Raw genomic sequence first — 20,918 nt, 5'->3', positions numbered from 1 at the left:
GAACGTGTCTCCATAAAGAATTGACAAGCTCGCATTCCCACTTGATGATCAATTGATGTATACAGGAATACAACATCGAGGGTAGCCAAAAGAAGACCCTCTTCCCAGGGAGTGTCAGTAATGTGTTGCAAGAAATCCCTTGTGTGCTGCAAATAAGAAGGCAAAGCGGAAACAAAAGGAAACAAAGTCTCATCAATAAATTGGGCCAAGTGCTCAAGAATATATATATATATATACATATATTCGAAAAGATTATGACCATTGTAGGGGAGGAGTGGTCCAAAAAACCCTCCTTGCCTACATCCCCTCCCCAGGTGGGGGCCATGGCTCATTGGGCGTCCCCTCAGACCACCGGGCCCAGGTGGTGGAGGGTTCACCTGCTGAAGACATTGCCCACACGTATTGAATTTAGCTAGGCCCAGAAACCATTTTGCCTATCAAAGATGGTGTGAGCTCAGCGCACTGTAGCGCGGCCCCCACCCTCGGAGAGTTTCAAATGTCCCTGTCGCCGAAGCACCCTGGCAGATCCCCTGTGAGCCCGTTCCCACGAACAAAACGGACATGAGCTAGCATAAGATACTAACACTGTAACATTTCACCGTCCACAGTGTATCACTGCTCCCAGCATGACCCGGTCAGCGAGGCCTGGGTGATGGGGAGAACTGTAGAATGGTCATCCGATGAAAGCAGAAAAATACCCAAATACGAATGTCAAAAACTACTTGTAATACGTGTATCCTTTCCATAAAACTACTTCTACTAAAGAAACCTGTAAAATTGTGTAATCATTGTATGAAACACATGTTTACATGACACCAGCAATGGAGGACCCACACCCCTGTAGGGGTGTGCAAATGATAAAAAGCATTCCGGGGGATTATTCTCTATATGTATCATTGAAAACCGTACACCCCGCGGTCCCGCGCCATAACTGAACTAATGCTGCTAGAGTGCAGGGGAGGACGAATGCAACTATACATAAGGCTCGTGTGAAAAGACGCGGGCAAATGCGCCAGTCATGTGTACATATCTACAGCCCTTATATGCCATTACCGCCGCGTACAATGGCGGGTCTCGTCCTCTTTGCTCCACCAACTACACTACTACCTCACGTAATGCAAATATATATGTATATTACTAAATGCCGTAATTGTTAAAATATAATGTACTAGTAAGGTGCTTAGACTGACTATATTCGAGAGACATGTAGTGAGTTGAAATGTATGTTTTCAAGTGATCCAAATGAGTATTATAAGGATGTTCAAATGTTTATGATGTTCTCATCGAAAGTCGGCAACACACGAGAAAAATACCTTTGTGAATATGTGCAAGGCCATTCTCCCCCCTCACCCTGCAAAGTCTGCCAAATAAGAGAGCTAAGGCCTGCGCCATGCTGCTCCACCTCCCCCAACTAGGCTGGAGCCGCTTCAAAGATTTGTAGTCCCCGCTACAGCACCCAAGGCCACGGCCTGCCACCTGCATTATTTACAGCCCAGCAGTAAACCTCCGCTTGAATACACAAATCCAAGGCGCCCCCTCGTAAACCCCACAACCCCCCGGAACACCTCAGACTTATGACCCGGTGCAACAAAGACACCCAATACTGTGGTAACACACAACAGCCCATTCATAATAACTTCTAACGAGACCGAAAGACATGTACTGCCCGCCCCAGGCCCGGAGACTTAGCCCCACGACCTATGGTACCGGTCAAACAGGACACTGGTAACCATGCACGGATAAATCACCATCAAACCCCTCACAAGGTGCATTCCTCCTGTGTTGCATTAACCTGTAGAATAACCTATTGATAGATTTACTAAAGAAGATAACAATGCAATGACTGAATGACTGCGGTGTGCATGGCATAGGGCAAATAAGTCAGGAAAAGACATTCATCTCTGACACTGGCCACAATGGCACAACAACACCGCCCGGATGAACTCAGATGACCTGCCAGGCCCAGCCCAACCCATGAGGTTGACCAGTGACGTCCTCCAGCCAAGGCCAACCACATCGCAGCAGCACCTATAGCTAGTCATCGCCACCCAATCCCATTGAACTTGTGCCCCTTATAGTATATAGGTACTGATGACGTTTTTTGTAAATAAATACGCCTGTCTTTGCTATTGTCAGACAGAGCGCTCTCGGAGTTTGCAGAGTTCTTTGCATGCCCTATTCTGATTGATAAACTCCCATTTAAGCTCACCCGCACTCTGTCTTGGCTTTATTCCCGACTTGGGAGAGTCCGTCATTGTCACTCATTGCGGGGAGGATCGTGCTGGTTGGGGACGCTTGCCTTCACCATTTATTGAACTTCTGTGTCAATAGGTAATTAGATGAATTGATTTGTGATTGTGTGTAAAATTGGTATATATATTTTATTGACAATGTATAAATTGTACACTTTGTCCATGATTAAATCCATACTTTTGGGTGGCACAAAAGTTTCACTGCAATGTGAGCATTTCTAAGAACTTAAATAGTAGTATATGAAAATTGGTTATGTAGCAAAATTTGATCACTACAAAGTCTGTCATTGCGTAGACCACACTGGTGGAGATCCAGACCATTACCACTGAGGAAGTGACAGCCACCTCAAATTGTCATGATCACTGGCAACGTTCTTAACAAAGAACCTTGCCTCGTGTGAATGACTTAAGGTGTGTGTGTGTGTGTGTGTGTGTGTGTGTGTGGAGGGGGTGGTGGCTGGGGCCTAGGGCTGGGGCCTAGGGAGGAGGCATTGGACCATGAACATGTTTTGCTAGGATCGTGGCATGTTTTACTGCTGTTTTTGGACAAAGGAAAGCCAACTTGAGTGTTATTATGTGAATGAGGGGTTGGTGTGGGTGGAGGATACTGCAATGGGGCTGGCTGGGTCCTACTCTGACATAGAACTCGCAGTCACAGTAATCTAGAATTCCTCTGATTTTCCAGTTCTTTTCATTCCCTTATTATTTTCCACTCACCCCTTATTCCCATCAGTCCGTTCTCCATTTAGTTTTGTCCCCGTTCCCATTTACCACGGAAAATTCCTGAAGCGTTCTAGTCAGACGCACGGAGGCTGTATCTTCCCTCAGGCGTTCTTGTTGGAGAGGCTTCAGTATTCCTCTATCTGGGGTTCACGCAAGTACAAGTTTACATTTGGCATTGTGTTGCCGTCATCTCTGTTCCTTTGTTCTCTGATGAACTTTACCTCAGTCGGCATTGTTACGTGCTTATGAGTCAGAGAGTTCTGCTTAGTTGCGGTTTGTTCGGTTATAAGCAGTAATTATCAAAAAGAATAAACAATATTATGTTACAATTAGAATAACGTACTCAGTTCCTGATTTAATACAGTTTACTCTTCTGTTACCCGCTCACTATGCACATTCCTTGCATTCCATTCAATATCATAGAGTGTTTTAAAATAGAGATTGAATAAGCCTTTCAACACACGTTATTAGTATTTTGCTATAAATACATACTTAGATAGGCAGTGTTTGCTCTCATTCACATTAGACAGCTGCCTCATTCCTATAATTGAGATTAAAACCTCAATTTAGACCGTACTATTTCAAAGGGTATAATAACTAGATTCCAATCAGGAATATTCCTCACTTTCCTAGTTGCCATCTTCATTCCATTGCTACCCTAGTTACCTTCCCTGTTTTCTTTTCTCATTCTCCTTCTTGACCTTTGATTAGAAGCTACTACCATCATTTTCTACAGAACTTGCGCCCCTGCACCAGAGCAGGATGGATAGCTCATTAATCTAAAAACACAGGTGAGCGGTTTCCATCTTAATAAGGAGAATCATCTTTTGACATTCAAATTTTCATGCAATGTGTTAAAGGGTTGAACACTGCAAGGGTTTAAAGGAAAATAAGTCACTGTCCAATTATTACAGAATCCACTTGACTCGCTCATCTAAGAAAGGACTTCTGAACACCTGCACCAGTCTAAGGTGCTCCTGTGGAGTCCAGGTAAGTGTTACACAAATCCAAATGGTGAGCCCTGCTGACATATATGTAAATTGATTTACAGTGTGTTAAATTGTCTATTTTGTATTAATATTATATACATTTTCTATTGACAAATGTTATGAATATCTAAATTGAATAAAAGCACAAGCTTCAACACCAACAAATATTCTGGACTCAACATCAAGCTGACTTCCCTTTCAAGTAATATTTTTTCTAATTCTACATTTATATGCTACTGTAGTATACATGTATACGGTCAAGTTCAACTTCTAAATAAATGTATAATTGTTATTGACAATAATTAAAATGTAGGATATTATGATATTATCCATTCTGTATTCAATGTACTTTATTTTGCTATAATTTTGTCCCAACATTACAATTGTAAAACAAAAGATTTACATACTGGGGGATGCAGGTACTTCAGCAACATACTCTGCTTCTATTGCAACCTATCAGGTGGATGAGGTACGACATGTGTTACTTTATTGAATGATAATAGTGACTGTCAATTAATAATATTTTGTTTCCAAGTAATAAATAAAATGATAATTTCTTTAAAATTAATAATAATTTTGAAATATCAGAATATCTGCAATCCTCAATATTGTTGGCCCATTCACCTTCCTACATGCTACATGGACAGTAATCCATCCAAAAAATTATGATTGTGGAAGAATTACAAGGAATATTTTATTTTCAAAATTATCTATGTATGTCTTAATATAATGTTGCTCGACATCTAAAGTGCCATTCATGAAAATCAACATAACAATCAATACAGTTTATTTCTGGTGTCAATAATTTCATCTTTTTATTTTTCAAGGATAAGAGCATAGTGCTAACTCTAACACCAATTCCCTGTGACATCCGTGAAGTTCAACAGGGACATTTCAAAATCAATTATTTTTTAAATGTTTTATTTACTTCCAATTTTCTACGTTATCTTTTTAACAAATACATTTTTGAAAGTTTTTACTAAAAATCTCTTCAAGTGATTTATCGTTTTTGTGTTGTACAGATAGCTAATGGTGGAAAATGGATAATCACATAACTTTACTTATAAAGATTTTACTTATAAAGATGTCGGGCCTCATTACAACTAGTGCCGAATGGGTTTAATGGCGCTGGTAATGGTGCCGGCGCCGTTAAACCCACTCTTCACTATTACGAGGTCCCCTCGCGGGACCCGCTCTGGACGTCTGGTTTTTCCAGACGTCCATAGCGGGTCCTGCGAGGGACCAGGGAGATAACAACGGGCTCGTAATTGAATGGCCCATTGTTAGCTCCCTCCACATTCCCATTGAGCCCTATGGGGGCGGGAATGAGAATGGGGAAGGACCGGGCCCGGGTTCCCTGAATGAGGAAATACTGGGCCTTCCAAAGTCAGAATGGCTCAGTGATTCCCCATTCAAGGAACCCGGACACGATTTTGGAGACAGTCATGCTAATAGCACCATGGCTACCTCCAAAGTCGTAATGAGGCCCGTAATCTTTGTGATCAAAGAAGTTAACATTAAATGCTCTACTATCCAATTTGCATTGAATGGGCGCGCATTTGGTGGAAGTGCCTTTGAGAAGTGCTGTCAGCTAAGGAGTTTCCCAAATGCTCGTTCTGTCTGAATTATAAAGGGTCATCTTGTCCCCTGCTACGAACTTGGTAAAAGCTACAGAGGATTACAAGACATTATTTAACACTGAAGGAAGTGTAATATTTATAATATATATACCTATTTCACTCATTTGCAGAAATACTAGCACAAGCTCCTCCCATTTCTCCCAGAACACCTAAAAAGAACGAGCCACGCGCATTTGCCGTGCATGCATTTGGAAGAAGTGCCTTTGAGAAGTGCTGTCGGCTAAGGAGGTTCCCGAATGCCCGTTCTGTCTGAATTATAAAGGATCATCTTGTCCACTGCTATGAACTTGGTAAAAGCTACATAGGATTACAAGACATAATTTAACACTGAAGGAAGTGTAATATTTATAATATATATATACCTATTTTACTCATTTGCAGAAATACGAGCACAAGCTCCTTCCATTTTCTCCCAGAACACCTAAAAAGTATGAGCCGCGCGCATTTGGCGAGCGCGCATTTGGAGGAAGTGCCTTTGAGAAGTGCTGTCGGCTGTCAGCTGGCAATTTTGCGCGGGGTATATATATTACTCAAGTCTGATTGTGTAAATGTCTAATGGTACGCTAGGTACTCTTGCTATGTGCTGAAACTAGATATAGACAAACGAAACTTTCAACACCATTCTCTTTTAAGTTATGCTGATGTTACCTGTTAGTGTGATGCCATGTGATAATATTTTGCCGTCTGTTCTGGATATGTTTAATCCGGTTAAATCCCTAAAAAGGAAATGGTGATTGTTAATCACTGAGTTTTGTGTTTATTGGTATTACTTGTAGTATTAACTGTAAATGATTGTCGAGCAACTGTTTTTGTCATTCGTATATTTCAATCATTTAAATGATTGTAATGATAGCGTGCCTTTGCATTTTTCCTTTTGCCTGAAAGCCCGGTGTTCTTGCCGCTCAATGGCATGCTTATTGAAGCGTTTCTATCGCACATTCCCGAAGGTTAACTATTCTTAAAACGCCAAAACTTTTACTGTGCTTTAACATATTATTTGCGTGCATTGCTGAAAAGCCGTGTCCTCCGTACGTATGCTGTGGCATGCGTACCTGTTCTAAATATTGTAAAAATATACCACATGTATGGAGAGCGGGCTTACTGTATAGTTTTAAGGCGTCCGTACCATCAGAATCAGCCCACATCCCTGCTGCACTTATACTTTTGTGAACACTCGGTGTTCATGGTGTTGGCGGGTGTCATGGCAACAGGAAAGTCCTTCCTTGATTGCCATGAGCCTGTCGGCCATCTTTTGGACTACATGTTATGCATCTTAACGGTGGAAAGCGTTTTAGTACTATACTGTCACTTTACATGAATCTCATAAATATACACATTACCATTTCTGGCTAATGAAATATATATGGGCGTAAACCCAGTGATTTTATCACCCTTTTCTGGAATTGTAAGTTAAATGATTACACTTTTCTTCTCTCGTGTTAGCCTTGCAACTGGATTTGTGTGATACTACTTAGAACCCTATTATCATTGTAATACCGCGTTGAGAATGAGATGTCTTCTGCACAGTCAATACACCAGTGAACTTGCATTTTATATAACCTGCCTTTTCACAAGTACCTTATTTATGTGTTCTCATGTGTTACCTGGCACATTGTAATGCCACCTTATAGTGCATTAGAAAATTATTAGCTGAGTTACCCCAGATACTGGGTCTGTCATGCATTGGACGTATTGAATGATCCTATGTCATTTAGGTGGGTATATGTATCTATTGCCCATTGCTATCTGCATGATGGGTTATATTAGCTTGTCCTTAGATCATGTTATTGTGGTACTTATAAAAAACAGTACATTTCACTATCCGTATTCAAACCAAATTTCAATGTTTGAAAGTGGCAAATAAGTCTGGCTTCTGATTGTCGTAATGCTAGCTCTAGGTTTCCTCCTCTTGTACCAAGCCTTTCTTGTTTCAGACCGATGAATCTGATGCCTTTCTTGTCTGCCATTTGGTGCTCTTGTTGCCAATGTACAGCTAGTGGTAAATTCTGATTTTGGCTACCAATACCCGCTAGATGTTCACAAATACGCGTTTGAGTTGAGTATCGTGCGTCCGATGTATATTTTTTGACAAATACATATAATAGCATAAACAACATGCTTAGTTCGGCAATTAATATTCTGTTTGATGTTCAGGTAAATTCCATGTTCATTTTGAAATTCTATTGCCGGTGCATGTGCATATGGACACATGGAACATGTCCCACATTTCCTACACCTAAAAATGTCTGATGTTAGCCAGTTAGATGGCTGGCTGTCACTGATACTTGGAAGCAGTGATGGGCTGACAATGGTCCTCAATGTTTTCGCTCTTGTGAACACAATTTGAGATTTCTTTTGTGTAAAAGACGTCAGGTCAGAATCTAATTGTAATAGATGCCAATTCCGATTTAATATTTGCCTGATCATAGAGTGATCATTCAAATACGTAGTGATAGATCTGACATTATCAAATTGATTGCCTCTGGCTTGTTTTTTACACAAGGTGTCCAACTGTTTCAATGCTGAAGCTTTGTCCGCTGCCTTTTTGATATGCTTGATCTTGTAGCCTCTTTGCTTGAATTTTGTTGTTCACCGCCGTTCTACAAGCAGCTGGGTTGAGCAGGAACACATGGCAACACTGATGTCCCTGAATGGATGGTCAAAAGAGAAGCCATCAACACACAGCAAGAAAGTTCTCAACAGGCAGCCACAACTGCACTCAAGTCAAGCAACAATGCACACCATGCTTGGTTTATAAAAATAAGCATGGTAGGTGTCATCACCTTGCCAGACTGGAACCTTAAGTGCAGAGAGTGCAGACCCCAACTGCTGAACAACAGCCTCCCACCAGGGGCTCTATGACAAAGCTCATCAAACATGCCCAGAAAAATAGGTCATGCCACAGTAGGTAGGTAGGCAGAAGGTGCCAGCAAAGCCCGGCTCCAACGGGTAATGGTCAGCCACACAGATGGGCCATGCCTCGGAGCATCCCTGAGTACACCGCACTATGTGGTGTCCATGTCCTGCATCGCTCCATACTGCAGCTGCTACAGTGGGCCATAGTGGGATGGCACAGGGCGCTGGAGACCATGAAACTTTTTATGCCTCGCTAGTACCTTGCAATTCTATATGTTACCCCTGCCTGTGGCCAAGGAACGCTACATGGAGCTGCGCCATAAGTTCACACCTGTGTCTATAAACAAATGATAACGTTTTGGAATCTTGTGACTTGCATCTAATGGCTGCTGTGTGTCTACACTCACTCCCCATGGCATGCATTGTACCATAATCATTCTTCCAGCCAGCGCGGGAAACACAGATTGACAATCATTTTGAGAGACGGTACATTAGCACAACACCAACTCTCAAAAAAGCAGAGTTTTCAGTGAACGTCGAAACTGCAGATGCACCACCATAGGCTGCAGTGCAATAGGCAAGGCATCCCGCAGTTTGGCAGCTGCCACTGAACAGGATCGCCCACCAATTCTGACATACCGAATTCTGGGCACAGAGATAAGAAATCTTCAGAGCAGAGGGAAAGGCAGTGTACATACGGATCTAGGCACATAGCTTTTAAGGGCACCCGTTTAGCCACTGGGAGCCAATGAAGGGCATAGAGAACCGGGGAGATGTGATCCCTAAATGGGGTATTGGGCACCAACTGTGTCGCATCATTCTGCAAAATCTGCAGGCATTGAAGCAAAATAAGCAGGTTGTGCCATATACAGAGAGTTGCAGTAGACGATCTGACTAAGGACCAAGGCTGCAACAAATGAGACATGAAGGTGCTGAGGGGTGAACTGCAAAACCCTTCTAAGAATTTCCAGCTGAAAGTGGCCAGCTTGACAGACTGAGCCTATGTGAGTAGCCATAGACAGGGACAGCGAGAATTTGACACCCAGGTTTCTGACAGCTGAAAAGAGGACAGGGAGAGGTCCAAAAGAATAAGGCCAAAAGGATGGATTCCAAAAAGAAGCTGGAGAAGCAGAACCAACCACCATGATCTCAGATTTACCTCCATTCAATTTGAGCCAGATGCTGCTCATCCACTTTTCCACAACACATAGTTACCTCATTCGGATTTGCATGTGTCATGGATACGATCTTCCCATGGATGGGTTCTTTAACCAGAACTAGAAGATAACCATCAGTAATGGAACAGCAATAAAAATATTCTGGGACAATTGTGAAGCACCAATTTGCCCATTTGCACTGTCAGTGATACGGAGCAACATGCCAGCATTTATGGTATAAATACATATGGATGGCAAAGTGCTGCAACGTGAAAGAAGACCTTTATTTGTCACAAACGGAAACGCCATGTGCATCCATACAAAAACAAAGAAGGAAAACAAGTGCATTAGATGTTATCATATGGAACTTTGACTTAACAATTCAAGTACAGATCGATGAAGGCAATCCGAAACCATTGAATTGATAATGACAGTTAAACTAAACATTGGAACTATGCCTTGTAGTAAACAATGTTTTCCTGCAATCATTTATATTCTCAAAAGTTTTCAATGATTCCTTGGATGTAATCTTCTATGTTAAACTTGAATTAAAAAATATAACGACTTGATAAAACCCGGAGTATTAGTATTTACAATGTGGGTTGTTTTCTTCTTTTTCTGAAAAGAAAGTAAACTTTTATGCTGGTTGTGTGTGTTTTTGGATCTTCCTGGTTTTGCGTTAGGGAACCTGATGACGTAGGTGATGACAGGGCAAGTTTGTCTACGCTGTACCCCAACGGTATGAGGAAAGGTGGAGCATATCGATTGGACATGTTGCTGTCAACTTGAGAGGAGGTGATCTGATTTACTGCCACGGGGGCACTTGAACTTAGGGCAATAGATCAACAGATAAGATTAGCACAAGATGCCGGTTTCCGGACCGTGAGTTTCGCATGTGTAAATGTGAGAAAACCGAAGGTACTATGCATTGGGAAAAAAAATCAAAATGATTGGTATATGCTCAAAAATGCATGCCGATCTAGTGGGCCAATAAAATTCCTGAGAGAACTTCCTGTTTAAAAACTCATAATGTGGTTTATCATATGGGTCATATGCACCCCTGCTGGGATGAGTCCTAGCATAGTATTCTAGTGCTAGCACGTCTAGTATGAAAGGACCATGCCAAGCAATAATGGATGGACATGTCAAATAAAGGCCAAACCATTTTTGGCGGTCTATATTCTATAAAGCAATTCAGGATATGATTAGTTGCCTATGCTTTTTTTGTGTGAAGGTGTTCAAAAAGGCCAGTGATATAACGTTGACTCAGGGATCAAAGGATGAAACAGGAGGCAGGCTTATTTTTAAACTTAAGGCTTTACTCTTGTTTACCATGTTGAGTCAATTAAAACACTTTAAGTAATATTTAGACAAGTAGACACCCTATGGCCCTCTCTTTGTTCCAGGTCCAGCCCCCAACTGACTCACATATAGAGCATTCATTCAAATCCACACACTGAACATTTTCTGGGCCGTGCATGCACAGACCACCAATGCACCATCAACATGGCCATCAGGATAGGCAAATAGGACCCAACATCCCTTTCTCCCATACACACACAACAAACAGCACATTCGCCAGTTCACTCAGACACCAGGCACATCCATACACCCACACCAACTAACATACAGCACTCCTACCAACATATAACCTGCAGGAAGATAGAGCACTGCAAGCATTCTGCAACAAACGGGCAATGAGACCACGCGCCCAGAGCTCGAAACACGATTCATAGACAGGATCCATGCATATGACTTGCAACAAGCATAGACAAGACTGCCACTAAGCTGTCACCCAACTATAAACACCAGAGGCAGAGAATATGTGCAGCCATACAGTGCAAATGTACAATTGGTTAACAAAAAGGAGCAGACCCCTCAGGGTAACACCCTAAACCACAATAAACTGGCCCTATATTCTAAGGCTGGGGAACTATCAAGGCCAGACACTCAGACCATTGCCACCGAAGGGAGACATCAAACAACGGTGTCCGGTCAAAGGTTTGAATCCAAAAGGATTGAATGCCATAGGGTCAAGTCAATAGGACCTAAAACAAAAGGGTCAATCTTTTTTTTAATATATATATTTTTTGGGGTTTCCGTATAGGAAAAAAAGTTGTTTTTACCACAAAAATAGGGGGTCTGGGGCGGATCCCCCCCCCCCAAAAAAAATCGACCCTTTTCTTTTCGGTCCTTTTCATTCGAACCTTTGACCTATAACCATCAAACAACCTATGCTGGGTCTGTCACACACCTAGAACGATCATTGCCACATGCTCCTAGATCAGCCTCACCCACAACCCCACTAAGTTCAAGCATCCAGACCTGCCCCACAATATACAATCAAGGGCACATTCACCTAGGCCTGTCACAGCTGGCAGCATCTAAGTTCTTAAGGGACAAGAATACGCCTAAACAGACACAGGTATATATTTTACCCAGCTCACTGATCACAGGATACAGAAACTACCCTACACCTTGCATAAGATCCACCATATATAGGCAGTATCTCGAATACTTTTAACAGCAGGGAAAGGGCAATCTGACAACTCTATATATGCACGCTTAGCACTGCTGGGGTCCAGGATGAAGGTATCAGACATGCATGAAAATATTTCCATTGCAACTAATACATAACTGACTGGTGACAACATAGTATGGGTCTCAATATACATCAGACAAGCAACACAACAATGACCCCAACAGAGCAAATGCCTACACATCTCCTAAAATAAGTTAATGCAGTGACACCACAGTGCGAACACTACACACATACACATTCAAACAGCCTGTGATTTGCATTTGCTAAAGCTTAGCGCGCTTAGGCTTTGCTATTGTTAAACTAGGAAACACAGGCTAGAAACGTGTTGACCTACAACTGAATACAGTAGAGAACTACACATAATAACTGTATATTATTTTGTATATTAGTGTGTGGGACTATGCAGTATGTAACAACACCCTTACCTAGTACTTTTCTGCGCATTACGGCCATCAATCGAAGACTTAAAAGGGATAGGTTTGCCTCTGTCAATCCAGTCACGATGGCCATGTTATGTTCTCAGAAGGCAATAATTAAATACAACACAAAATAATCGGAAACACTGTACATTGACATGATTTCGGTGCTCCGCTGTGGATTCCCACAAATGTGTGCAATCTGCTGGCTGATAGCTGTCCCCATCTCAAGAAGAAACATTCCTGGAACCAAACGATTGTCAATCTGTGTTTCCTGCGCTGGCTGGAAGACTGATTATGGTACAATGCATGCCATGGGGATTGAGTGTAGACACACAGCAGCCATTAGATGCAATTCACAAGATTCCAAAACGTTATCATTTGTTTATAGACACAGGTGTGGACTTATGGCGCAGCTCCATGTAGCGTTCCGTGGCCACAGGCAGGGGTAACATATAGAATTGCAAGGCATAAAAAGTTACTCGCCCTGTCATTTCTCCACATACACACAACAAACAATTTCTTACCCTCCAAGAATGAATTATAACAAGCCAAGGACTAGTGACAATTTCAATTTCAATTTGGGTGGCCTGGCCTGCCACAGGCACAACTGTACAACAATGCTGGGGCCTAGCCAATCTTGCACGTGATTGGAAGCCTCGCCAGGGAGGCATAATACATATATTCAGCCTATCACAGGCAGTGAGTGGAAAATAGTCCAGGTGCAGCCACAATATACAAAAAAAATAAAATTAAAATTAAAATAAAAATAAAAAATTAAAATAAAAGGAAAATAATAATAATGTACAACAATGCTGGGGCCTAGCCAATCTTGTGAAAGGGCCACCAAGGTGACTGTGGGCAAGGAAGGATGAGAGACAGTGATCACTCCCAGCCACACCAGCCTCTCCCCTTTAGTTTCTCTCACTTATTTACCTTCATGTTTTTTGTTTAACACTAAATACTTACACTAGACTTACAGAGTCAATGAACAAAAATGCTTTCTGGAGCAGCAGCTCCGAAAACTCACAGTATACCATTCTATTACAAGACTGGAGACGAGCATTATGCTTCAACTTCTTTAATGACCTCCTCAGCAGTTTCAACAAACCAATAACAAACCCTGAGAATATGTCCAAACATGACTTTTCTTTTAAAACTACAACTCCCATAGTCTCTGTAGTCCATCTCCATACATGCTCAGCTTATGACCACATCCTGTCCCTGAGCTCCTCCTCTTCTTTTACTGCTAATCAAGCAGATAAGTACCATTTTACCTCCCCTGCATGTTTTGGCTATCAAGTAGAGTTGTACATGACTAATTAGCAGAGGAAGGTTAAGTAGCATAGCAATGGCATTGCAGTGTTACTAGCGCTTCAGCGCAGAGCAGACTAAGTTGTGTGTTTTTAGAGGAATGCCTATACGCATAGATGTAAGTTAGACGATGCGCGCAAGAGTGGCGACCATGCGGTGGGTCAGGACCGCGCATTAGTGGGGAAGTAAAGTTTGTTTCATTGACTGGTATCTCCGCGGTGAGCGGCCCCGTGCCATATTATCGGCACCTCCCGGTTCGGCTTCACCACGGAGTGCGAATCTCGGCCGAGGCAACAAGAGCGCTCCGGCCACCTCCCTTGGAGAGGCAGAGCCGGAGCCCCTGCAAAGCCATGAGGAGCGCTCCGGCCCCCACCCTTGGGAAGGCAAGGTTGGAGATTCAGCGGGCATACAGCAATAAGCTAGGAGAGCTCCGGCCCCCACCCTTTGGTAGGCGCCCCGGAAGCATGCCGCATTACATCGGCGACTCGTGAAGAGGAATGAAGCCGGGCCCCGCGGTGAACGGCTATTATCCTTCGCAAAGGATGAAGATATTATTGATTTAAAGCCGCGACATGGCGAAATAGCAGCTGATAAGCAAATCTATCCGCAGAGAGAGCAGATCTCTCCTCATTACGGCCACAGCAAGGATTTACCTTGCACGTGATTGGAAGCCTCGCCAGGGAGGCATAATACATATATTCAGCCTATCACAGGCAGTGAGTGGAAAATAGTCCAGGTGCAGCCACAATATACAAAAAAATAAAATTAAAATTAAAATAAAAATAAAAAATTAAAATAAAAGGAAAATAATAATAATAAAATACATATATAAGAATAACTCTTTATCTTTGCCCCTCCCCAGCACTGAGACGCTTTATTCTGTTGATGCGTATTAACCATCTACCTACATTAGAAAATAGAACTTGTGATACTGCCTCTCCTGAACCAACAAGAAACTGTAGATTATGTGGTGTTCTGTCTATTCTCGAAAGTGCAAGGCATGTGCTAACGTAGTGCCCGGCGATGACTCATCATCACAATAAGCATCTCAGAATCTATGTACACAATTTGGACCATCTGGAGTCTAATGAATTTTGGTACTATTGTATTAACACACTTAATCCTTGGCTTCATATTACACAGTTTAATATCTGGTCTATTGCAGAAAAACAAATGTGCAGTTGAGGGCAGTAGGAGGTATTCTTAACTTCTGATTTTTAATGACCTGAGCTAGGAACAGGTAATTTTAGAATTTTAGAATACTTTTTATATATTCCAGTCTGGGTGATCTGTTTATTAATATTTCTAATAAGTATAAGTATGTGTTTGTATGTACATGTATATATATATATATATGAAAGGAGTTTAATCTGATTAATTGATGAATTGATTCCTAATCATTGTAATTAGTATCTTATTTATCTTGTTTATTAGAGTTTTTCTTAAATGTGTAAAGTTTAAATTTTCCTTAAAACTGTATCACATTACAATAAATAATAATAATATGAGAATAACACAGTATACTTGCATCTGACCTAGCAGTGTGGGCGTGCTAAGACACCATCACTGGTATCAGGCACACAGCACACTCCTCAAGATGTCAGAATTCGAATGGAACGAGGAGGAGCAGTATCTAGACCTCGCTGCCAGCTTCAAGGAGGTGCTGGGAAAATCGCTAGTCGATGCAGTGACCCAAGGGGTGAGACCCCTGCAAGAAAGACTGGAGACTTTAAAAGCAATGCTGAACCAGCCCAAGGATAGCACCAAAGAGACTGTACGCACACCCACGGAACCCTCAGAGACAGGTTCTAAGGGGCATATTCAGGCCCGAAGGAGGAAATCCTCTTACGACCCCAATGGCCCATCGGATGGGGCAAAAGAAAAGGCCCCGGAGGTTGCTGACACCTTCGCAAAGTGCAGAGATGTCTACTTGCAGCGCCAGGCAGTTCCAAGCCTGACGACCCCCACTCCAGGGGAAGACATTGGTGGAGGAGATGACCAAGGCTCAGAAGAGGTGCCGGCGGAAGGAGACCTGTCCTCACATAATGGCGAAAGGATAGTTGAGGATGATTGGACCAAGCCCAGAGGGGGGCAAAAGCCTGCAGGGGGAAACACCTGGAGGAGGATCAGGACGACAGGTCAGACCCGGAAAGTATCCGTAATCCAAGGTCTTCAGACTGGCAACCTTCTCCAAGGGTCGCACAGTACATGACTTTGAGGTTAAGGAAGTCCCTCGACAAAGAGGTTAGACAGCGCATTCGCGCAGAGTGCCCAAGACCAGGTCTACCAGGTAAGGTGGTGGAGACCCCCGAGCTGGACCCCAAAAGGTTAACCTGTGTGTCCAAAACTAGCAAAGATCCCCTCAAAGGCATTTATAGAACAGGGAAGAGATGCCAGGGGAAGGTTTTGGAGCTAGCTAGCCCGCTAGCGAAGATCATGGATCTGGCAGAGAGAGCTAAGGATACAAAAGACGGAAGTAAAACCCAAAGCCTTTGCAGGCTGGGCCCAGAGGGCTGTCTGTTTTCCGGGGAACGCCAACTGCGCCATTGCCTTCGGAGAGAAGAAGAGGCCTGCTGCTGAAAATCGACCCCAAACTCAGCGGCCTGACTTCATACGAAGCAGGAAAAGCAGCGCAAGGTCTGCTTTTCGGCAAAACCTTTGGGAAAGAAATTGGCCGATTTCTAGGTACTTACACCTCCATAGAGAAGGCGCAGGCCTCCATTCGTAAAATCTTCCCAGAGTTTTTGCCGGGACCGGCCGTCCCAGGGGTCACGCTGCTGGTCAAAATCAAGGAAGCAGACAACCCCCAATCCCAGAGCCCAGTACTGGGAGAATAGACAACAGCATTCTTTCTCCCCAGCCAGGGGACGTTTCACTAGGGGACGAAGAGGACGAGGAGCCGGGCAATGTCAAGGACTCGCACAAGGTGAGAGTACTACATTATCCTCCGAAAGGAGGGAGGACTGTTATGTTTTGGGAAAATTGGCATGTGCTTTCCAGCGATGATTGAATATTGCAAACTGTGAGGGGTCTGCATCTGAAGTTTATAGAGTCACTGGTACAAGAGAACTTGCCACGCCAGCAGCGCCTAGCGCGCGCAGAGCAAGGCTGTTTAGATCGCGAGCAGTACCAGCTAGTAGAAGGGCACCATACAGAAGTGTCCCAGGGCACCCAGTTTCGTGAGCAACATATTCTTGGTCCACAGGAAGGAGAAAGTCCGACCAGTGATAACCCTGAAGGAATTAAACGGCTGGGAGCCATTAGCTCAGAGACTCCCTCAGGGAAGGGGCCTGGCTGACGAGACTGGACCTGAAGGATGCTTACCTGACGGTTCCAGTACTAGAGAAGTACAGGTCCTTCTTAGCTTTTCATTGGATAGGGCAATTCTGGCAATTCAGGACGATGCCCTTCGGCCTTGCATCAGCACCCTGGGGCTTTTACCAAACTGATGCAGCCAGTGGCAGCAGTGATAAGAGAAAGGCATAAGGCTAATCATCTACCAAGACGACCTGCTGCTAATGGCGGAGGACCGAGAGACGCTAGTTTACCAGGCGAAATGGGTGCAAGATTTGCTCTTGTCCCTGGGATTCCTGGTGAACGGGAGAAGTCAGCTACCACTCCGTCGCAGAGGCTAGACTTTCTGGGATTTGTCCTAGATACCAAAAAGGCCACACCGGAGCTTCCGCCCCTCAGAAGATACGAGATATCAAAAGAGAGATCAGAGGGTAACGGAGGAAGAAAGTGTAACGCTCACCTGATTCCCGTAGAGGCGCCGGTCTTGACTGGGCGTATACCGTATCTTCAAAGGTGATGTGTAACACACGGCTGGCTCTTTGGGCTGGACCTCTGTGCACTGTATGTCTGACTCGAAGGGTAAGATGTCTTAGGTAAGTGAACGCTGTGCTCTCCATCTGCCTCGGGGCAGGGTGCTGTAACCAGTTTCTTCACTGGATAAGGGGAGCAGGCCTCTTGACTTCAGAGGACTGTTGTCCCTCGTTTACTGCACGAACGGTAAGTTTCGAGTAATTCTAATGTCTTTAAAGTCTTTAGTAATGATGTCTCTTGTTTTGCAGGGTTCCGGCGATGGCGGATGACGGGCTGAAGTGAGTTGAAGATGGAGCCCGTGTGATGAATAGAAGCGCCTGGAAGCACGTAAGTAAGCGCTTGTTGCCTGCTTCACGATGCGCTCTAACTGTCTTTTTATTTTGCAGGTACAAGTTCGGAGCGGCTGCAGGGTGCCGGAATACCCACTGGGTTAGATGTGGAAAGGAGTAATGGCACGTGAGTATTAAAGTTCCCCAATGTCTTTAAACGCACCTTCTTTTGTCTTTCAGATGCGGGATGCAGCGCCGAAGGCCTCCGGAGCGTGCGAAGAGTTGGTAAGCTTTTGTCTTTCAGATGCCGGAATGCAGTGTGAAGACCTCCGGAGCGCACGAAGAGTAGGTAAGCCTTTGTCTTTCAGATGCCGGAATGCAGCGCGAGGCGTTGGTGACAGCCGATGGACCAGGTAAGTGAAGAGCTGTCACTGAAGACCGTAATGCTAACCTGTTCTTTCTTGTCTTTATAGGTGTTGCTGAAGACTGGATTCAGGATGGTAAGCCTTTTTCCTTAGGCCCAGGATCAGATGCAGAAGACACGATGAGCGTTCTGCTGCAGAGGATGCAGAATAACGCAAAGCAAGATTCATCCATCGGGTGTGGTTTAAATAGCCTCCTGTAGTGCTTAGGTGTCTCCTTCCACAGCCACGCCTAGGTAAGAAAAGAGTTCCTGCTTTCCAGAAGAGTTCCAGTGTTCTGAATCTAGGGAGTGGCTCCTGCCCCACCCAACAGGAAAAGTAGTTCCAAACAGAAGAGGATCAGAGGCTCAACTGGCAGGCAAGTAAGCAGCATGGTCTGCTGCAGGTAAGTCCACCCAAGCATTATGAGCCCGGCGCTTCCAGCGCTGGGACTGGGCATATTTATGAGCCTGGTGCCACTGGCGCCAGGACTGGGTCCAAAAGGTCCCAATTGGGACTGGTTGGCACTCGGAACCTGGGTTATGGATCTGCTTCCAAGGGAGTTGGGAAACCCTGACCTTTTGGAAGCAGAGATCATGACAGTACCCCCCCTCAAGGCCCCTCCCAAACCGGGCTTCTCCGGGGGTTTTGGCTTGTCAGGAAATGTTCGGTGAAATCTTTTGATTAGGCGAGGAGCGTGGACATATTCAGCAGGTTCCCAGGATCTCTCTTGGGGGCCGTAGCCTTTACAGTCAATTAGGTAAAATAGTTTAGATTTGGAGATCTTGGAGTCCAGAATGCTTTTGACTTCAAACTTGAGTTCTCCATCAACTAGGATAGGTTTTGGAGATTTAGTTAGTCGGGTTTGAGGTTGCACGGGTTTTAATAGAGAGACGTGGAAGACCGGATGTATCTTCATGTGCGGGGGCAAGTCCAACTTGACCGCTACTGGGTTTACTATGGTAGTGATGGAATAGGGACCAAGGTATCTTGGGTTGAATGTGCGTGGCCCTTTTAGAGGTAGATATTTGGTGGATAACCAGACTTGATCCCCTACTTGATATTGAGGGGCTTCCTTCCGATGTTGATCTGCTCCTTTCTTGTATTGTTCTTTAGCCCTTTGAAGGTGAGAAACAGCTTCCTTAAAGGCTTGGGTGATTGTAGAATGCAGGTAGTCTACTGCTGGTGTTTCAAGATCTTGGAGGGGATCCAACTCCGAGGTTCGAGGGTGACTGCCGTACAAAAGAAAAAACGGGGTTTTCCCAGTTCCCGAATGGACAGAGTTATTGTAGGCATATTCGGCTATCCAAAGGATGTCTTTCCAAGTTTTTTCAGTTTGTTGCAGCATGCAGCGTAAATACTGTTCCAGAGTTTGATTGGTCCTCTCGGTTTGTCCGTCGGTCTGAGGGTGGTGACTGGTCGATAGTCTCACATCAATTTGAGCCGACCGACAGCAACTTCGCCAAAAATGAGAAATAAATTGACTACCTCGATCCGAAATTAGAACCGAAGGAAAACCGTGCAGTCGGACGATGTTTTCGAGAAATTCTCGGGCCAGAGTTGCTGCTGTTGGCAAGCCTTTGAGCGGAATGAAATGTGCCATCTTGGAGAATAAGTCCACGATTACTAGAATCGTATTGTATCCGAAGCATGGAGGTAGATCGGTGATGAAGTCCATAGAAAGCGTATGCCAAGGGCGAGGTGGGATGTCAATAGGGCGTAAGAGGCCTGCTGGTCTTTCCTTTTGACTCTTGTTTTGGGCGCATACTCCACAGGACATTATAAAGTCTCTGATATCTTTTTTCCAAGACGGCCACCAGAAGTAGCGCTTGATCTTTTCTGAGGTCTTGGCCATACCGGGATGTCCTTCCATTAAAGAATCGTGATAACAAGAGATTACTTTTTTCTGTAAATCTGTGCTGGGTAGGTATAATCGTTCTTGTAAATACAATAAGTTGTCCTTTACTGCAAAGTCCTTTCCCTGCAGATGCCAATTCTGTATGTCTGCTGGAGTTACAAGTTGCCTGGCTTTATCCTTAACTTCCTCTATGGATTCTGTGGCGATTACACCCAGAATTCTTTGTTCGGGAATGATTGGTACAGGTTTAGGGTTGATCAAGTGTTCTTCCACTCCCATCCGAGAAAGGGCATCAGCTTTACCGTTCTTTGTACCAGGTCGATAGGTAATTATGAAGTCAAACTCGGTAAAGAATAATGCCCAACGGAGTTGTCTAGAGGATTGGGCTTTTGCGGTTTTCAAATATTGCAGGTTTCGGTGATCCGTAATCACAGTAACGGTGTGTCGGGCCCCCAGCAGATAATGCCGCCAAGCCTTAAAGGCAGACTTGATAGCCAGAAGTTCCTTGTCAGTAATCGTGTAATTGATTTCAGGAGGCGAGAATTTGCGGGACCAAAATGCCACGGGATGCAACTGATTGGTTAGCGGGTCCTTTTGTGATAGAACTGCCCCCATGGCAAGGCTTGAAGCATCAGTTTCCACGATGTAGGGGAGTTCGGGGCGACGGTGTTTTAAG

Source organism: Ambystoma mexicanum, chromosome 3q (assembly GCF_040938575.1).
Source record: "Ambystoma mexicanum isolate Mex_15411 chromosome 3q, UKY_AmexF1_1, whole genome shotgun sequence".
Classification (NCBI taxonomy): Eukaryota; Metazoa; Chordata; class Amphibia; order Caudata; family Ambystomatidae; genus Ambystoma; species Ambystoma mexicanum.
Note: the sequence above shows the minus strand (reverse complement) of the source record.